We start from the raw sequence: 21,315 nt of genomic DNA, 5'->3' as shown, positions 1-21,315 counted from the left end.
CGGCCTCCCTAATTCTCGGGGTTACAGGTGTCAGCTTCTGTGTCCAGCTGGAGAATCACTTGAACCCCGGAGGTGGAGGTTGCAGTGAGCTGAGATCGGTCACTGCACTCCAGCCTGGACAACAAAGTGAGACTCCACCTCAAAAAAAAAAAAAAAGCTTACCCCAAAGCATTCATTGATCAGAGCTTTCTGTCGTTCAGGCTGGAGTGCAGTTCTGTGACCTCAGCTCATTACAACCTCCGCCTCCCAGGTTCAAGTGACTCTCCTGCCTCAGCCTCCAGAGTAGCTGGGATTACACGCATGCACCACCACGCCTGGCAAATTTTTATATTGTTAGTAGAGATGGGGTTTCACTGTGTTGGCCAGGCTGGTCTCAAACTCCTAACCTCAGGTTTTCTGCCCACGTCGGGGTTCCAAAGTCTTGGGATGACAGGCGTAAGCCACCGTATCCAGCTGGAGCCTGCCTTCTTATTGGTAGGGAGTCCTATAGCGTTTGAGCGTCGGTGAGTACAGATTAGGCGCCTGTTGTATGCATACTGACTCCACAGTACACATTTGCTGCGAACTCATTCAGAAATTTCTCACCTTGTCTCTGCATCGTAAAGCTTTTGGGGACTCCACAGGTCCTTCTGCACCCTAAAGGAGCCCTTTCTGAGCCAGAGACAGGCCACCAGAACACCATCCCCTCTCCCACGCCAGGAGGCTGCCGCTCACCTGAGCTGGGCCCCCGGCCAGCCGGACACGGAGGGGGAGGACCTGTCTCCCCGTGGCCTTCAACACTGCTGCATCGAGCTCAGCCTTCAGCTCCTGGAGTCCGTGCCCCAGCGGGGCAGACATGGGCACGACGTTCGGTTCCGTGGGGTGGTAGCTGCAAGGGTGAGGAGGCCACAGAGTCCGCTCAGCCTCAGGGCCACAGGCCGGCAGAAAGCAGGGGTCCCAGAGTCAGCCACCCGTGGGGCACAGCCTGGGGAAGCTCCTGGTGTCCTGAGTGTCACTGCTGAGGTTCAGATGAGGAGAGAGGGTATCTCCCCATGTGGCTTGAGCACATGCAGGGAAAGGAGATGTTTGTGGAAAGCAGGGTCACCAGGAGTGAGCTGCCCACGAGACACGGGCTGGGGCAGCAACCTCTGCCTCCTGGGTTCAACCATTCTCCCTGCGTCAGCCTGTGTGCCAGCGGTCAGCAGTTCACACGAGGGCAGGGTCTCCAGCGTCTGCAGGGGAAGGCGTGAGACGAGTGTGGGTGCCAGGGCCGGACTCACCCGGGCACCGGGTCCACCTTGTTGTGAACCTGCAGCATGGAGTCCAGGAGGGGGGTGGGCAGCCGCAGCCTGTGCAGCATGGACACGACGCTGGCTTTCTGGAGCTCCGCCTTGGGGTGGCTGACGTCCCTCATGTGCAGGATCAGATCCTACAAGTGCCGGGCATGCAGTCAGAGCCCTAACCCCACCAAGCTTGCAGGCAGGCCCGGGAGAGGGGTTCCCACGAGTTCCCAAGGCCAGCGTGGGTGTGGGAGCTACCCCCATGTACAGGCCCTCGGACACCCCAGGATGGGGGTGCTGGGTTTACACTGGATGGAGCCCCACCCAACTCCACATACCTCGCCTCCCGCAGCACAGGTGACAAGTCTGCACCCCCAGACCCACAAACAAGGTGGTGCCACAAATGACCACTCAACCGCCACCTGCCAGCCACTGCTTCCTCATTCAATGCTTTGGGTGGCTTCATCCCACTGTGAAATCGTTTTACTTTTTTCTTGAGACAGAGTTTCGCTCTTGTCCCCCAGGCTGGAGTGTGACGGCACGATCTCAGCTCACTGCAACCTCCGCTTCCTGGGTTCAAGTGATTCTCCTGCCTCAGCCTCCCCAGTAGGTGGTATTACAGGCACCTGCCACCATGCCCGGCCAATTTTTGTATTTTTAGCAGAGACAAGGTTTCACCATGTTGGCCAGGCTGGTCTCGAACCCCTGACCTCAAATGATCCACCCGCCTCGGCCTCCCAAAGTGCTGGGATGACAGGCGTGAGCTGCTGCTCCTGGCCCTGTGTATATGGGCTCATCACGGTGGCTGAGTGTGGGTGACACTGGGGCCACTGCTCAGCCTCGGCCCCAGGGTCAAGGGATGCTTGTGGGACACTAAGTCTGAGGCCGAGGATTCAGTTGTTATTCTGCCCCGAGTGGTGTGGGTGTCCCAGAGCCTGGCCCCTGGTCTGAGTGGGCGTCCGAGGGCTTGGCCCCTTGGCTGATGGGGTGTCTCAGAGATGGTCCCTGGTCTCAGTGGGTGTCTGAGAACCTGGCCAGTGGGCTGAGTGGGTGTCTGAGGGCTGGTCCTTGGTCCAAGTGGGGTCTGAGACCCTGGCCTCTTCAGTGGGTGTCCAAGACCCCGGCCCCTGGTCTGAGTGGGTGTGCGAGACCCCAGCCCCTGGTCCGAGTGAGGTCTGAGACCCTGGCCCCTGGTCTGAGTGGGTGTCTGAGACCCCAGCCCGTCTCAGTGGGTGTCCAAGACCCCGACCCGTGGTCCGAGTGGGTGTCTGAGACCTCAGCCTCTGTCTCAGTGGGTGTCCACAGCCACCCGCAGCCCTGACTCACCGAGTGGGTCACATCTTCCAGGGTGGCAGAGAAGGACTCGATGAGGCCATGTGGCAGCTGGGACAAGAACCCGACGGCATCCACGTATAGGATGGTCAGGCGTGAGGGCAGCGTCCCCACGTGGGCTGTAACGTCTAGCGTGGCAAACAGCTGGTCCCGCGGCTGCAAGTCAGTGTCTCCCGTCAGTGCCTTCATCAGCATGGTCTTCCCTCGGAGGGCATGGAGATCAGGGGCTCAGGCGGAGCCACACCTGGGTCCTGAGAGTGGAGACCACAGCACCCTCTTGGGCAGCGGCACCCCGGGTGCCAGGTCCCTGAGCTCCCCAGGCACCCCTGGGCCACACACGACATGCAGGACTAAGCCACTGCGGCTTCTCTCAGGCCGGATGCAGCAGGGCCACTGTGTAGACACAGGGGAGCTGGTGGTGTAGACAGGTGAACATGAGATGGTGTGGATGGGAAGATGGTGTAGATGGAGGGAGGTGGTGGTGTAGAAGCGTGGGTGTGTGGATGGGGTGGTGGTGCTGTGGATGGGAGGATGGGGTACATGGCATTGTCACCACAGCTGCTGTACCCACCATGCAGACCACGGGACCCCCTTTCCCTGGGTGAGTCCTCACCACAGCTGGTGTATGCACCACGGGGAGGCCCTCCCCGTGCAAGTCCTCACCACAGCTGGTGTACCCCACACAGAGACCATGGAACCCCTTCCCTGGGCACATGGTCACTTCAGCTGGTGTACCCCACCAAGAGACCATGGGACCCCCTCCCCTGGGTGCATGCTCACTGCAGTTGGTGTACCCCACCACGGAGACCATGGGGAACTCACGTCTTGCACGCTGCCGCCGCAGCAGGTGCCTCTTCTTCTGAAGCCCGTCCAGGGCCTTCCTCATCTTGGCCTCCTTCTGTTTCAGGAGACGCTGATGCACCTGCATGAACGATTCTCCTAAAAACACACCAGACAGGGTGGTGAGCCAGGCCGGGAAAGGCGTGGGAGCAGGAGGTGCCACTGAGGGTCTACAGGGGCTGCTCCTCCTGCTGCAGCATTTAGGGGCCCTGCCGCGTTCCCGGCAGTGGCCCCAACACTCCCTTTCCCTGAGAAAGGGCTGCGCTCAGCCGGGCGCGGTGGCTCACACCTGTCATCTGGCACTTTGGGAGGCCGAGGTGGGCGGATCATGAGGACAGGAGTTCGAGAGCAGCCTGGCCAATATGGTGAAACCCCATCTTTACTAAAAATACAAAAATTAGCCGGGTGTGGTGGTGGGCGCCTGTAATCCCCGCTATGCGGGAGGCTGAGGCGGGAGAATCGCTTGAACCCGAGAGGTGGAGGTTTCAGTGAGCTGAGATCGTGCCACTGCACTCCAGCCTGGGCCAGAGCCAGACTGCATCTCAAAAAGAAAAAGTCTTGAGCACTACGGAGGCTTCTAAGTGGGGCACAGCCGGGATGTCATCGTGAGGGGGCTCAATGGGGCTCCTTTGGCATCCTAAGTCCCAGAACCTGGGAATGGGACCTGATTTGTAAATACCCTCTTTGTACGAACTCAAGACATCATCCTAGGTTAGGGTTGGGCCTGAATGCAAAGATCCATGTCCTTCTTAAAAGGTAGAGGCTGGAGTGATGTGGTCACAAGCCAGGGATACCTGGTGCCCCCAGGAGGTGGGAGAGGCAGAAGGAGCCTCTGGAGGCTTTTGGTCTCCAGGATGGGTGTGCACAGATTCCTGCTGTTTCAATCCATACTTTGTGGCTACTTATGTCAGCAATACCTCACAGAACCAGCACCATCTCCTGTCTCCACAGACGTAACAAGGAGACGGAGCCCCCAGCCGGCCCCCACCCTGTCGGAATCCTTCAGGGCAGCTGCTGACAACCACGTTCTCAGGATGTCCTGGGGTGCTGCACCCAGCCAGAGTTACCTGACCCCATGATGTAGCGGGAGCTGGATCCTCCTCAGTGAAGGGGGTCAATGTTCCTTTTCAGGTTCGACCTGGCATGGGAACAGGAGGGGTTCACTCTGCAGGGAAGCTCTCTCCCTCCCAGCAGAGGTCAAGGTGAAGGTGAAGGAGGCCACAAGCCCAGGACACCCGGAGACCCCAGAAGCTGGGAGAAGCAGGAAGGGTCCTCCCCGAGAGCTTCTGGAGGGAACTGGATGATTCCATTTTAATGGGTTAAATAGTGATGCCCAAAATAGAGGTTTATGTCTTGTTTCGCACGACCTGTGAATGGGACGTTATTTAGAAATAAGGTGTCTGCAAATGTAATTAGTTAAGGATCTTGAGATGAGGTCACCCTGGATTAGGGTAAGTCTTAAATCCAATGACAGGTGTCCTTCTAGGAGACAGAAGGGGAGGGCCGGGCGCAGTGGCACGCACCTGTAATCCCAGCACCTTGGGAGGCCAAGGCAGGTGGATCATGAGGTCAGGAGATCAAACCATCCTGGCCAAGGAGATCAAAATATCCTGGCCAACATGGTGAAACCTCGTCTCTACTAAAATATAAAAAAACTAGCTGGGCTTGGTTGTGGGCACCTGTAGTTCCAGCTACCTGGGAGGCTGAGGCAGGAGAATCGCTTGAATCTGGGAGGTGGAGGTTGTGCTGAGCTCAGATCCAGCCACTGCACTGCAGCCTGGGTGACTGGGCAAGACTCTGTCTCAAAAAAAAAAAAAAATTGTAGACAGACACAGAGGAGAAGTCCACGTGGAGACGGAGGCAGAGACTGGCGTGATGTGGCCACAAGCCAGGGACACCTGGCACCCCCAGGAGCTGGGAGAGGCAGGAAGGATCCTCCCCGAGAGCTTCTGGAGGTAACTGGATGATTCCATTTTACTGGGTTAAATAGTGATGCCCCAAATAGATGTTTATGTCTTGTTCCCCAGGACCCGTGAATGGGACGTTATTTAGAAATAAGGTCTCTGCAAATGAAATTAGTTAAGGATCTTGAGATGAGGTCACGCTGGATTAGGGAAAGTCTTAAATCCAATGACAAATGTCCTTCTAGGAGACAGAAGGGGAGACTCAGACAAAGAGGAGGAGCCTACGTGGATTTGGAGGCGGACACTGGAGTGATGCGGCCGCAAGCCAGGGACACCTGGCGCCCCCAGGAGCTGGGAGAGGCAGGAAGGAGCCTCCAGAGAGAAGTGGATACAACTGTAGTGGATTGTCAACAGTAGCCCCCAGAAAGATCGGTCCACATCCTAAAGCCCAGAACCTGTGAATTAGTGGGGCCTCTGGGCAGAAGGGAGGAGCTGGTGTTGGGGTCCCACTGGGTGTGTAGCTCATGCATTGTGAGTGAGGAGTATCCCAGGCCGAGGGGACCTACCTAGTGGGGAGTGGGGTGGGGTGGGGAGAGAGTGCTCCCACAGTGCTTTTCTTACTCTCATATACCCCCAGAACCACCAAACACGTGAGTACAGAATGGAGGGGCTGCGGGGTGGGCGTGATGGTTGGCCTGGGCGTCCCGAGGTACCTGAGGAGTGGGATCTCTGCCAGGGCCATCTGCAGCCAGGCCTCCTCCATGCAGGCGTTGCAGCGGAAAATGTGCAGGATGATGGTAAAGCAGTCAAACACCTCCACGCCCGAGGCGGCTTCCAGTTCTTTCTAGAGAAGGAGAGAGTGAGCTGGGCCTGGCGACTCACACCTGCAACCCCAGCACTTTGGGAGGCCAAGGCAGGTGGATCACCTGAGGTCAGGACTTCGAGACCAGCCTGGCCAAAATACTGAAAACCTGTCTCTACTAAAAATACAAAAATTAGCTGGGTGTGTTGGTGGGCACCTGTCATCCCAACTACTCAGGAGGCTGAGGCAGCTGAATTGCTTGAACCTGGGAGGTAGAGGTTGCAGTGGGCCGAGATCATGGTGACACTGCCCTCCAGCTTGAGTGACAGAGTCAGATTCTGTCAAAAAAAAAAAGAAAAGAAAAGAAAAGGAGAGGGCAAATGAGAAGCCAGAGGGGAAGGCCAGGCCCTAGTGGCCAGCCTCACAGGGAGGAGGACATTCCATCACGCCTTAAAGCCACTATCACCCCATCTGGCCCCTGCCTGGTGGGACGCGCTAGCATCCACTCGTTCACCGCGTGGAGCGTGGGAGCAAACAAAGCAAAGCCACATTCTGGGATATCTTGGTTGGGGCAGCCATCCTCTCCACATTCAAGAAGATGCATGTGATGTCCGGAGATTCTCAGATCCTCTCTAAAGGAAAGGGGGTCTCATCAGTGGCCATCCGTCCAGACCTGTGGACTGCGGGATGAGCCACGAGGCCCTTTGTGGGGTGCGCCGTGGAGGGCACGGTTCACAGACATCCCTGACCTGAGCACCAGACCCAGGATCCAGGAAATCAGCATTGGAGGGATGTCTCTAGGGGTGTGTGTTCCATGTACACAGACGTGTACACGGTGAACACATCCTGGCGGAGACACACACACAAGGTAAACACATCCCAACAAGGACACACACATCTCACACACACGCACGCATGGTAAATGCATCCCAGTGGAGACACACACATACACACACATGGGGAACACATCGCAGTTGGGACACACACACACAGTGAACACATCGTGACATGGACAGACACAAACACATGGTGAACACATCCCAGTGTGGAGACACACACACACACGGGGAACACATTCCAGTTGGGACACACACACATACATGGGGAACATATCCCAGTGGGGACACCCACACACCCCTCACACAGTGAACACATTGTGACATGGACAGAGACACATGGTGAACACATCCCAGTGGGGACACACACACAAGGTGAACACATCCCAGTTGGGACACACACACTCACACAGTGAACACATCCCCGTGGGGGAGACACCCCACACATACACACTGTGGACACATTGCAGTGGGGACGCGCACACACACACAGGGTGAACACATCCCTGTGGGGAGACACACACACGGAGGACACATTGCAGTGGGGGCACACACACATGGTGAACACCTCCCTGTGGGGAGACAGACACACACACACGGTGAACACATCCCTGTGGGGAGACACACACACACGGAGGACACATTGCAGTGAGGACACACACACATGGTGAACACCTCCCTGTGGGGACACACACACACACACGGTGAACACATCCCGACAGGGACAGACACATGTATACACACGCACGCGCACACACACACACACAGAGTGAAAACATCGTGACAGGGACAGACACAGAGTCCCGGTGGACACATCCCAGTGGGGACACACATACACGGTGAACACATGGTGGGCCAGACACACACAGAAACATGGTGAACACATCCCAGCCCCGATGAGATGCCTCTGAGTCAGGCACGGAAGCAGACTCCCACCTCGGCTAGTTAGTAAGTTAGTTAGCAGTAGTAGTAGCAGTTAGTAGGGTCTTACCCACTCTGCACTGTAAGCCGGATGGTCAAAAACTTGGAAGCACAAGGGCCCCCACACAGGACCCCACGCTAAGAGAGTGCATGGAGGAGGGACACAGGTCCAGCCTCCCATCCCTCCAGCTCCTATTTATGTGGGCTCCCGGCTCACCTGGACCACCCACTCATGGGCCCACTTCCCCTCTGGCCCAGCGAGACCCCTGTCCTTCCACGCGTCTGGGTTGAATGTTCTCGGGAGCAACAGATGGGAAAGGAGGTTTGGGGAGGGAGCAGGTGTGGACGGACTCACCTGTCAGGTGCTCAAAGTTCCCTCTGCCAAAGACAAGCTTCTTCTCTGGCGTTCTGGTGGACACGACCATCGTCTGCACCATGGACCAGCCGTCCAGAATGTGCACCAGTACTGTGGCCTTTGCTACCTGTCACTCAGCTCTGGGGACACAAGGGCCACCTTGAGGGACGCTTCCTTTTGGGGTAGATCCAGGGCCCCAACCACACCTGCCCGGCGTGTCCTTCTCCTGGCCTTGACCGTAGGGCCTCTAAGTAGGAATCTGGCCAGGGAAGGATGCTGGAGCCACCGTGGGACATGAGGACTCCCCAACCTGCCTTATATAGGATTTGGGGTCCAGGTGGACACAGCAGGGAACTAGGGAGCTAGGGGTGCTCAGGGATAACTCAGGAACCACAGGCAGGGTTAGGGGGAGGAAATGCAGGAGGTCTGGGTGCCGTTCTGAGCAGTTTGGGGCTTCCACTGTCCCAAGAGTTGCCCATTTTGGAAAACACCCTTGAAGGAGAACCGCTCTTCGGCTACAGGGCCTTCCAAGGGAGATGTCAACAATCTTGAGATTCTGGCACCTGCAGTGACTTAGGGATTTGGATTTCCTCCTGGAGAGTGGGGCAGGGGACTGGACACAGATGGTCTGCTAGACACCCTCCCTTCCCTGACCCCAAAAACACTGTGCCTACCTTGAACCCAGGGCAAGAAAAACGGGGTCTCATCGCCAAGACACGGCCCGGCCTGGCCTGGCCCACCCCACCCCACCCCACCTAACCCCAGGGGCTTCTCCCCATAAGCTCCGCCCCAGCCCTTTTCACCCCATAGGCTCCTCTCCCCAAAGCCCTGCCCATGCACCTCCACCTACGAAATCCTCCCCTCAGAGCCCCGCCCCTTCAGAGCCATGCTCTTGCATCTCCACCCATCAGATCCTCTCCTCAGAGCATCGCCCCTTGAAGCCTCGCCCACTACAACACTTGTGATCTTCCCCTCAGAGCCCCCGCCCCTGTGTCTCCACCTGAGTGTCTTCCATCAGAGCCCCGCCCCTGAATCTCCACCTATGAGATTGTCCCCTCAGCGCCCAGCCCCTGAGTCTCCACCAATGAGACCCTCCCTGCAGGGGCCCTCCCGCAGAGTGCCAGCTCCTGTTTCTCCCCTGCAACCCCCCGCTGTGTACACCTCACTTCATGTGCAGCTTCCCAGGGCCCCACTTGACATCGGGGTGGACCAGACACACGCGCTGGGTCCCCGCCGGCAGCAGAGGCTCCCTCTGCAGCAGATCCTCCTCTGCGTCCTCATCCGCTTCTTCCGGCTCCTCCTCGTCCTCTCCCGGGCAGCTTCGGCCTCCGTCCGCCCACAGGCCGCACCCTCGGCCCCATGGCCCCTCCAGATTCCCGGGGACCCCACGGCCGAAAGCAGCGAGACCATGGATCAGAGCTCTATGCAGAGGGGAGGTGGGTGCCCTGCCCGGGTCTCACAGGCTGCATCCTGCTGTCAGGCTGTCCTCTCATCTGTACTCCAGGTCTGCTTTCAGGCTCACTCGAGAGTGTTTGTGGAAGTCAGTTACTGAGGTTGTAGGACTGAGGTCCCCCAGGACACCTCCAAAGACAATTAGCAACCAGGGTCCCTCCTTCCCTCCATGCCGGCTGGGAAGGCTCCCTCTTTGCACCACGGAGGAATCTTAAGTAACATTTTATAGTCATGGGAGTGACTCCCACACCATTTGCCACAGAACAGAACCTATCCCTCATCCACACTCGAGGGAAAGGATTATACCGCAGAGTTAGGAGGGGAACTTGGAGGCCACCCTGAAACTCTGCCAACCACACTTCTCTTCTGCACTACCAGGACCTCCAGAGTGACCTGGCTTGGAGGCTGGTCTTGCACTGTTTGCTCTGCTGTTTGCACCCTGAGAATCCTCACCATGGAGGGCCAGGTACAGCTGGCCTACAGAGGGTAGACCCAGGCCGCACTCCTTCCCACAGAGTGTGAGGGACCCAGGCCACCCTCCTTCCCACAGAGGGTGAGGGACCCAGGCTGCCCTCCTTCCCACAGAGGGTAAGGAACCAGGCTGCCCTCCTTCCCGCAGAAGGTAAAGGACCCAGGCCACCCTCCTTCCTGCAGAGGGTGAGGGACCCAAGTCGCCCTCCTTCCCCTAGGACACACGCTACACATGGCCAGCCCTGGATCATGTGACAGCCATTGGCTAGCATCCTTTAAATGCGGGAGGTAGGGGTGGTTTCTGTAATTGTAAATGAAGATCTCAACCAAAGGTCATGCAATCGCTCCAACCATCTTCTACAACCAAATCCCCACCAGCAGCATTAGTGCTGTGGCCATAAACTTCTCTGACAAGGGCCTGAGACCTGATTCCCTCCCCTTCAGAGACACAATTTGTCGTGACTGCACAGAACAACCCTTTCTCCTGTTCGTGCATGTGACCAAGTGAGGGAAGAGGAGGTTGTTCCTGCAGCCACAGTGAACAGTGTAGAGACTTCTTACAAAGCTAGGCACGGTCTCACCTAGTATCCAGCAATCATGCCATGGCTATTTACCCAACTGATGTGAAAATATATGTCCATACAAAAAAACTGCATGCAGATGTTGTGAGCAGCTTTATTTACACTCACCCAAAACTGGAAGCGACGAAGATGCCCTTTAGTAGGTGAGTGGCTAAAGAAACGAACACTTCATGTGATGGAATATGATTCAGCAATAAACAGAATAGTTATCAAGCTGCACAAAGACATGGATACATCCTACATGCATAGCACTAAGTGAAAGAAGTCCCTCAAAAGAAACTGGAGAAGAGTTGCTTCCGGCAGGAGTGTGGCTTAACAAATAGGAAGCCCCTATTTGTATATTCTGGAATCGCACAGTTAAGTGAGTGGACGCTGATGGTGGGAGCCTTTTTCTCAGTGCTAGAGAGGAAGTTCACAGATAAGCAAGAGGAGGAGGCTGGAAGGATCCATGTGGGCATGGGTTAGTGGAGGAGACATTGGTAGGAACTCAGGTCTAGTTTAATGCAAATGTACATGGATACACATAGAGATGTTTACATGTATCCATACGCGACTTCTTTGATGCACAGCCATTTCCTTGCTCTGTCGGCTGAGAGGGCCTAGAAGCAATGACACCCCAGTAGCCGTGAGCACACCTAGCACCCTGATCTTGGTTTCTGCCATTCTTCAACTCTAAAGGAGCCAGAGCTCCTGGGAGAAATGGCTGCACCTTGGGCTGGGGCAGGAAATAGGCTAGATGAGGCTGGAGCATCTCCTTGTGCTGGAAAGTAAGGACGTGCCCCACAAATCCCGATGACAGGCTGTGTCCCAGGGGCACAGAAGCCAACTGAAAGCTCCCTGTGGCCAGAGTGGAACCATTTCAGCAAACTGTAATAAATAATGTAGTAGTGGATTATAACCCAAAGTATAAAATAAATATGCATGAGTCCACACCGATGTAAATAAACTGTTGAATAAATGAAGAACAATAGGCAAGGCTCCCATGTCCCTAAATTCTAAATAATTTACATAGATATGCTACCTCAAGGAAATGGAGCATAACCCCCCACCCCTCAAGTGCTGGCTGCACATGTGATTTCCTTCCAAGGAATATAACATGGGAACGGGGTGGGGCAGCTTATAGGCAGAAACAAGACGCAAACGCAACCTCATCCTGAGGACCAAATCCAACGTCAGCCATCAATCATGTGGATAGCTCGCCCTTGCCACTGTCCCAGTGTTCGTGGCCCCCCCCAATTCACATATGCAGCCCTAACCCCCATGGTGCTGATTTAGGAGGTGAGGACTTTGGAAGGCTGGAAGGTGATTCAGTCATGAGGGTGTAGCTCTTCTTAGTGGTATGAGGATGAGTGGCCTTGTAAAGGAGACCCCAGCAGGCCCCTCACCCCTCCACCCTGTGAGGACACAGCTGGACGGCACCAGCTGAGACAGCGTGTCCTCGGTCTTGACCTTCCAGCCTCCAAAACTCTGAGGAATAACTGGTTTATGAGCCTCCCAGTCTGTGGTATTTTGTCCCAGCAGCCCGAGGTAAGACTTGCTTGCCTGTGGTATGATGTGAGCGGAGGGCATTTGCCTCTGTGATCTCCTCCCCAAACCCACAACCCCAAACACGTTCCAATCCGGGGAGACTCTACAAAATACCCGATCAGTACCCCTCAAACTGTCAAGGTTCTCAAAACCGAGGAAAGTCTGAGAAACTGCCAGAGCCATGGGGGCCTGGAAACACATGGCAGCTGAATGTTATGTGGCATCCAGGTGGGATTCTGGAACACAAAAGGACATTAGGGCAAAAACAAGGGAAATGTTAATAAAGCAGAGACTTCAGTTCATACGAGGGTATCCGTATCAGTCCACTAACTGCGACAGATACTCAATGCTAATGGCAGATGTAGGTAATAGGATAGCCTAGTGTAGGGTGTGTGGGAACTCAGCAACCTTCTACCAGCTTCTCTGCATGTCTGATGGTATTCTAAGCATGAAGGTTTAGTGCGTGTGTGCGCGCACACACACACACGTGTATACATACCACCCCAAGACATAGACAGAGTTGCGCTCTGTACCAGGCTGGCATTTCCCTCAGTTGGTAATGACCCAGCTCCCCACCACCCCCAGGGAAATTCCAGGAGCAGCAAGCAGGTAGGACTAAAGTGACTCACACACCTTCCCATGGCCCAGCAATCTCACCCACAGGTCACACCTGAGAGACGAGAGGCCTGGAGGAGACCGCAGTATGAACTCATGTCCAGTTTAATGCAGTTTAATGCAGGTCCACAAAAAACACACAGGCAGGGACGATCCGAGGAGCTTTATTCTGCCTCCCTCCCTCACTCCCCGCCAGCACCCTTGGGCCCAGGAGTATTGCACCACAAGATGTCTACTAGCTCGTGTAAGGCAGGCCCAGAGATGAGCCCACCCCCTAAAGAGCAGGCCCTGCATGTGCCAGCCATGGTCTGCCAGGCAGCTCGGTGTTAGCTGTATGAGAGGGGCAGTGCACAGGAACCTTCGGCCTGCCCCTGCTTGGCCTAGCTCCCCAGGGAAGCAGGCACAGAGCATCTGGCCACAACACCTCACTGGCCAGGACACTGCCACCAATCCCTGCATGTCCCTTTCTCATGAGAAACGCTGACTCCAAGGCAGCCGTGGCCTGTGAGGACAGACGGGGGCAGAGGTAGGAAGGAGGCCCCACCTGTATCAGTAAGGCAGTCTTTCTTTTGTCACTTTAAGAAAAATTCAAAGGAATATGGCTAACTGCTAACACCTGTGTGTTGGGATAGTGTTTTTCTATGTGCCTATTTATATTTTGTACTTTCTGCATGTTGAAAATGTTTCACTTTTAAAAAGATTTTAAAACAATGGTGATTGCTAAAGTAAAAAAGGAAAAATAATTATTTTGTTACCTCACCTATTCTCCAGAAAAGGTAACGTGTTCATACTCAATACTTATTTCTAAGCATTCATTTGCAATTTAATTACTGAATTTTGCATTCAACTTGCATTTATTTTTTTAAAGATGGGGTTTCACCATGATGGCCAGGCTGGTCTTGAACTCCTGACTTCAGGTGATCCACCCACCTCAGCCACTCAAAGTGCTGGGATTACAGGCGTGAGCCACCGCGCCCAGCAGCGTTTTTGTTTTTAATCATTAAACGTGAAATTATATAACGTCAGCTTGCCTTTTCAAAGTGTGCACTGCAGTGGTATTTACGGCAGTCACAGGTTGGGAAAATAGTTTTTTATTTTTTGAGACCAAGTCTGGCTCTGTAGATTTTGGAAGCATGAAAGAAAAAGAAGTTTCCAAATCCCCAAATCATGAAGCTAGAAATAAAATTCAAGCTGGCAATTGATTAGGGCCAACCTGCCTCTTGTTCTGTTCACAGTCACCCTCTGCTCACTGAGATAGATGCATATTTGATTGCCTCCTTTGGAAAGGCTCATCAGAAACTCAAAAGTTTCTCCCTCCGGCTTCCAGTCTTCCTTCTGTTGTTCCAGCTGTCCTGCTTTTCCTGACCGAATCATGTTCACCTTGCATATTCATATCTCCTGTCTCCCTAGAACATATAAAACTGAGATGGGCCACGACCACCCTGGGCACCTGTGGTCAGGACCTTCTGAGGCTGGGTCACGGGTGTGTGTCCTGACTCAGTGAAATAAAACTTTCTAGATTAACTGAGACCTGTCTCATATTCTCGGGGCTCACAGGGGTCACGGCGGGGGTTTCTGGGTCTGAGGACGATGTCCGTAGGGTGAATTCTTAATTTTTTTTTTTTCAGACAGAGTCTTGTGCTGTTGACCAGGCTGGAGTGCAGTGACAAGATCTCGGCTCACTGCAACCTCTTGGCTAATTTTTGTATTTTTAGTAGAGACGGGGTTTCACTATGTTGGCCAGGCTGGTCTCGAACTCCTGACCTCAGGTGATCCGGCCTTCTCGGCCTCCCAAGGTGCTGGGATTACAGGTGCGGGCCACCGTGCCCGGCTGGGTGGATTCTTCAAACACACCCAGAAGCCACTGCATGCACTCCTGGTCTCGGCAGACTTGAATTCATGGAATCCGTGGTGAGCCCTCTGCTGTCCCTGTGACAGTCTGCCCTCCTCTAAATGTCCACCAGGTGCCCTCGAGTCCCTTTGAGAGCAGACCTCAGCCTCCACCAGCACAGAACATTTCATCTCCACCTCCCTGCGCCCCAGTAAAAGACGTAAACCACCAGGTGCAGTGGCTCACACCTGTCATCCCAGCAGTTTGGGAGGCTGAAGCAGGCAGATCATGAGGTCAGGAGTTCCAGACCAGCCTGGCCAGCATGGTGAAACCCCATCTCGAATAAAAATACAGACATTGCCCGTGCATGGTGTCAGGTGCCTGTCATCCCAGCTGAGGCAGGGGAATCGCTTGAACCTGGGAAGTGGAGGTGACAGTGAGCCGAGATCACATCACTGCACTCCCGCCTGGGCAACAAGAGAGACACTCCATCTCAAAAACAAAAAAGGACGTGAAGCAACATGAACAGCTTCAGGTCAGGCCTTACTGCTGGGGTGGCCCCAGGCCCCGTGGAAGTTCTTGACAGAGAGATTCCAAAATAATTTACTGTTTGTGCCAGCCAAGGCCAAGACACCACCTACCCCACCACCCTCTCCCAGAACGTTTACAGAAAGGTGCTAAAGTCAAGTTCTCCCTCCAACCCTTTGAGACGTTTTTCAGCTGAGGCATGTCTGAAAGCCTCTCCTCTGAGATGGGCCTCCTGGGAGCACAGCATGCTTTGATGTCTTGGTCTCCCAGATGCCTGCCTCTTAACTCCTTCTTTGCCAAGTGTGCCAAGCGTCCTTCTTCGAAATTCCCACTCAGCCATGCAAGAATCCAGGGTGAGGTCAGGGCACACTAGATCCTCATCCCTCTTGCTGATTAAAATCTGTTCTTGGCCAGGCATGGTGGCCCATGCCTGTCAACCCAGCACTTTGGGAGGCCACGGTAGGCGGATCACCTGAGGTCAGGACTGCAAGACCAGACTGACCAATATCATGAAACCCTGTCTCTACTAAAAATACAAAAATTAGCTGGGTGCGGTGGCATGTGCCTGTGATTCCAGCTACTCGGTAGGCTGAGGCAGGAGAATTCCTTGAACCTGGGAGGTGGAGGCTGCCGTGAGCTGACATTGTGCCACTGCACTCCAGCCTGGGTGACAAGAGAGAATCTCCATCTCAGGAAGGCAAATCAAGTTGGGGGGAGAAGGGAAGGTAAGGGGGGAGGGAAGGGGGGAAGGGAGAAATGGAAGGGGGAAGGGAAGGGAGGGGAAGAAGCGAAGGAAAAGCAAAGGAAAGAAGGGAATGGGGAAGGGGGAAAGAAAGGGGAGCAGAGGGGAGGGGAGGGAAGGGGGAGGGGAGCGGAGGGAAGCAGGGAAGGAAAAAAGAGAACAGGGAAGGAAGGGTGGAAGGAAAGGTGAGTAGAGGGGAGGGAAGGGAAGGGGGGAGGGGACGGAAGGGAGGGGGAAGGGAATGGGAGGGGAAGGGGGAAGGAGGGAAGGGAGGGGAGGTGAGGGAAGGGGAGGAAAGAGGACAGGAGGGAACAGGGGAAGAGGAGGGAAGGGGAGAGGAGGGAAGGGGAGAAGAGGAGGGAAGGGAAGGAGAAGGGGAGGGAAAGGGGAAGGGGAAGAAAGGGGAGGGGAGGGAAGGGGGAAGGGAAGGGGGAATGGGAGGGGACGGGAGGGAAGAGAAGCCGGGAAGGGACGGAGGAGAGGGAAAGGGAGGGGATGGGAGGGGAGGGAAGGGAAGAGGGGAAGGGAAGTGAAAGGAAAAAAGAAGAAGGAAGAAGGGAGAAAGGAAAAAAGGGAGGGAGGGAAGGGACGCAGAAGCCAGGCACAGAAGCAGCGGCATTGGTGGCAGCTTGGCGTTTACCTTATTTGAACCTGGTTTCAACATTTGGCAGCCTTTGGCTGAAACTCAGCGGTCGGCAGAAGAGTAGGTTCTGGTCTGTTTACACTTTCTGTTACCTCACAGTTCACTGTGTACAGAGAAACCTTTAGGCCAAACTGAAAATATGTCAGGAGGCAATTTCAAGAACCGTAAATGTTTCTTGTTTTTTTCTTTTTGAGATGTGATCTTGCTCCGTCGCCCAGGCTGGAGTGCAGTGGTGCGATCTCACCTCACTGCAGCCTCGGCCTCCCGGGTTCAAGCGACTCTCCTGCCTCAGCCTCCCGAGAAGCAGGGATTACAGGCGCCCGCCACCACACCCAGATAATTTTTGTGTTTTCAGTAGAGATAGGGTTTCACCATGTTGGTCAGGCTGGTTTCGAACTCCTGACCTCATGTCATCTGCCTACCTCGGCCTCCCAAAGTGCTGGAATTACAGGTGTGAGCCACCATGCCTGGCCTTTTTTCTTTTTTTTTAATTGCATTTTAGGTTTTCGGGTACATGTGAAAAACATGCAAAATTGTTGCATAGGTGCATACGTGGCAGTGTGATTTGCTGCCTTCCTCCCCTTCACCTATATGTGGCACTTCTCCCCATCCTCTCTCTCTCCAACTCCCCACCCCCCGCTGTCCCCCCAATCCCCTCCAACAAACCCCAGTGTATAGTGCTCCCCTCTCTGTGTCCACGTGTTCCCTTTGTTCAACACCCGTCTATGAGTGAGAACATGTGATGTTTGATTTTGTGCTCTTGTGTCAGTTTGCTGAGAATGATGGTTTCCAGGTTCATCCATGTCCCTACACAGGATGCGAACTCACCGTTTTTGATGGCTGCATAATATTGCATGGTGTATATGTGCCACATTTTTCCTGTCCGGTCTATCATCGATGGGCATTTGGGTTGGTTCCAGGTCTTTGCTATTGTAAACTGTGCTGCAATGAACATTCGTTTGCATGTGTCCTTATAGTAGAACGATTTATAATCCTTTGAATACATACCCAGTAATGGGATTGCTGGGTCAAATGGAATTTCTATTTCTAGATCCTTGAGGAATCGCCACACTGTCTTCCACAATGGTTGAACTAATTTACATTCCCACCAACGGTGTAAAACTGTTCCTATTTCTCCACACCCTCTCCAGCATCTGTTGTCTCCAGATTTTTTAATGATTGCCATTCTAACTGGCGTGAGATGGTATCTCAATGTAGTTTTGATTTTCCTTTTTTTTTAACAGACAAGATGTCACTGTGTCACCCAGGCTGGAGTGCAGTTGTGTGATCATAACTCAACGTAGCCTTGACCTCCCAGGCTCAAGTGATCCTCCCCGCTCAGCCTCCCAAGTAGCTGGGAGTACAGGAGGAGGTGTGACATCGCTGTAGCTGGTACTACAGGTGCACGCCATTATGCCCAGCTAATTTCTATCTTTTCTGTAGAGACAGGGGCTGGGTACACTGCCCAGGCTGGTCTGGAACTCCAGGGCTGAAGCGATCTGCCTGCCTAGGCCTCCCGTAGTCCTAGTATTTCAATCTCTGCTTACTTGATCGGTGGAAAATGGTCATCTATTTTTAATGCTGAATAGTGGTGTCTCCTCACATGCATGTGTTTTGAGAATGCCATACAAAGCCAAGTGAGTTTCCTGCCGTGTGTCTGATCAGAGGTGATTTTGGTATTAGAAGGCCTGTGTTACGATTTTGAGCATGGGGATTTGGAGCATAAATGACTAGCAGGTGGACAAGTGCAGCTGGGACCTCGGTGAGGAGCCCTCATCCCTGACTCTGCCCTTCATCCCTGACTTCCTAACTCCAGCTCAGTGCTTTATTTTATTTTAGTTAGTTAGTTTTTGAGATGGAGTTTTGCTGTGTCTCCCAGGCTGGAGTGCAGTGGCACCATCTCGGCTCAGTGCAACCTCTGCCTCCTCGGTTCAAGTGATCGTCCTGCCTCAGCCTCCCCAGCAGCTGAGATTACAGGCGCCTGCCACCATGCCTGGCTAATTTTTTATGTATCTGGTACAGATGGAGTTTCACCCTGTTGGCTAGGCTGGTCTTGAACCCGTGATCTAAAGTGATTTGCCTACTTTGCCCTCCCAAAGTGCTGGGATTACAGGACTGAGCCACTGTGCCTGTCCTATTTAGTTATTTATGTTGAGACAGAGTCTCACTCTGTCACCCAGGCTGGAGTGCAGTGCCATCACCTCGGCTCACTGCAACCTCCGCCTCCTGGGCTCAAGCGATTCTCCTGCCACAGCCTCCCGAGTAGCTGGGATTACAGGCACCCGCCAACACACTCAGCTGATTTTTTATGTTTTTAGTAGGGACGTGGTTTCACCATGTTGGTCAGGCTGGTCTTGAACCCCTGACCTTGTGATCCCAAAGTGCTGGCATTACAGGCGTGAGGCACCATGCCCAGCTTCATTTATTTATTTTTGAGACGGAGTCTCTCTGTCACCCATGCTGGAGTGCAGTGGCACGATCTCACCTCACTGCAGCCTCTGCCTCCTGAGTTGAAGCAATTCTCCTGCCTCAGCCTCCTGAGTAGCTGGGATTACAGGCACCAGTCACCAACCCTGGCCTACATTTTGTACATTTTTAGTAGAGACAAGGTTTTACCTTGTTCGCCATACTGCTCTTGAACTCCTGATTTCAAGGAATCCGCCTGCCTCGGCCTCTCAAAGTTGTCTCTTTTCTCTAGTAAAGGGGTAAGACCCACCTTCGGAGACACCAGTCCGTATCCTTTTTGCTTCTAAGGAAGGAGAGGGGGAATGGAATTGGTGATGGTTTAAAAGAAGCCAGCTCAGGCCGGGCACAGTAGCTGACACCTGTAATCCCAGCACTTTGGGAGGCTGAGGCAGGCAGATCACATGAGGTCAGGAGTTTGAGACCAGCCTGGCCAACATAGTGAAACCCCATCTCTACTAAAAATACAAAAACTTAGGAGTGGTGGCGGGTGTTGTGATCCCAGATACTTGGGAACCTGAGGCAGGAGAATCTCTTGAGCTTGGGAGGCAAAGTTTGCAGTGAGTCGTGATCACACCACTCCCCTCCAGCCTGGGCGACAGAGCAAGACTCCATATCAAAATAAATAAATAAATAAATAAAATAAACATGTATCTCCACCTGGTGTCCCTCCTTGCCATTGGAGGGGGTGCTCCCCGTCCTCAGTATTTGAAACCCAATCACGTGGTGATGGACTGTTCCAGTGGAGAAGAGGTCTTTGCATCACAGGTAGCGCTCCGACCAAGAGCTTCCGTACCGGGCATCGGGAGGGGTTGGCAAACGCACCTTGCAGCACACAAGGGCACTGTCAACAGGGAAGTCCGAGCATTTCCAGGGCCCCACACCCAGCCCACTTAACTCAAGCACCTTTCAAAGCCCTCGGCTCACACAAGAGAGGCAGCTCCAAGGCATGGACGAGACATCCCTCAGCCGGCTGGAGGTCCCTGCCCACTGTCCGGCCCACACGCGGCGGCAAAGGACACAGAGGAGGAGGAGGGGCTGGGTGCCATGACCACAGGTTCACAGCACATGAGGACAAAGACAGAGGACAGGCCCCGTGTCCAGGGTTCCAAGTCACACCAGGACATAGAGGGAAGAAAGCTGGGCCCTGTGTCCATATGTCCACATCACACCAGGACACAGAGGGAGGACAGGCCCCGTGTCCAACGGTCCACATCACAAGAGGACATAGAGCGACGAAGGCTGGGCATTGTGTCCACACGTCCACATCACACCAGGACACAGCGAGAAGACAGGCCCTGGTTCCTGGTGTCCATGTCACACGAAGACACGGAGGAAGGACAGGCACCGTGTCCAGGGGTCCACATCACACCAGGACACAGAGGGAGGACAGGCCCCGTATCTAGGAGTCCACATGACACCAGGACATAGAGGGATACAGGCTGTGTGTCCAGGGGTCCACATCACACCAGGACAAATAGGGAGGATAGGACCCATGTCCAGGTGTCCTCATCACACCAGGACATAGAGGGAGGAAGGCTGGGTCCTGTGTCCATTCGTCCACATCATACCAGGACACAGTCAGAAGACAGGCCCCGTGTCCAGGGGTTCCCATTATACCAGGACACAGGGGGAGAAAACGCCCTGTGTCCAGGGGTCCACATCACACCAGGACACAGAGGGAGGACAGGCCCCGTGTCTAGGGGTTCACGTCACAATAGGACACAGAGAGACTACAGGCCCCATGTCCAGGGGTCAACGTCACACCAGGACAGAGAGGGAGGAAGGGTGGTCACTGTGTCCATATGTCCACATCACACCAGGACACAGAGGGAGGACAGGCCCCATGTCCAGGGGTCCACGTCACATCAGGACTTAGAGGGAGGACAGGCCCCGTGTCCAGGGTTCCATATCACAGCAGGAGACAGAGGGAGGACAGGCCCCGTGTCCAGGGTTACACACCACACCAGGACACAGATAGACGAAAGGCCCCTTGTACAGGCGTCCACGTGACATCAGAAGACAGAGGGAGAACAAGTACCGTGTTCAGGGGTCCACATCACATCAGGACACAGAGGAAGGAGAGGCCCCATGTCCAGAGGTCCTTCTCATGCCATGACATAGAGGGAGGAATGCTGGGCCCTGTGTCTACACGTTCACATCACACCAGGACACAGGAGGAGGACAGGAACCATGTGCAGGCATCCAAGTCA

At 54.4% G+C, this 21,315-nt stretch overlaps 1 pseudogene; it reads right to left on the bottom strand.

Annotated features, from left to right (window-relative positions):
- Positions 1-468: 468 nt before the first annotated feature.
- On the bottom strand, positions 469-17,534 carry LOC135273143 (putative GTP-binding protein 6; annotated as a pseudogene).
- Between the last annotated feature and the right edge of the window lie 3,781 nt (positions 17,535-21,315).

This window comes from Aotus nancymaae, unplaced genomic scaffold, assembly GCF_030222135.1.
Source record: "Aotus nancymaae isolate 86718 unplaced genomic scaffold, 86718_ANA_hifiasm-v0.15.2.pri h1tg000286l, whole genome shotgun sequence".
Lineage (NCBI taxonomy): Eukaryota > Metazoa > Chordata > Mammalia > Primates > Aotidae > Aotus > Aotus nancymaae.
This window is presented reverse-complemented; position numbering and strand designations above follow the sequence as displayed.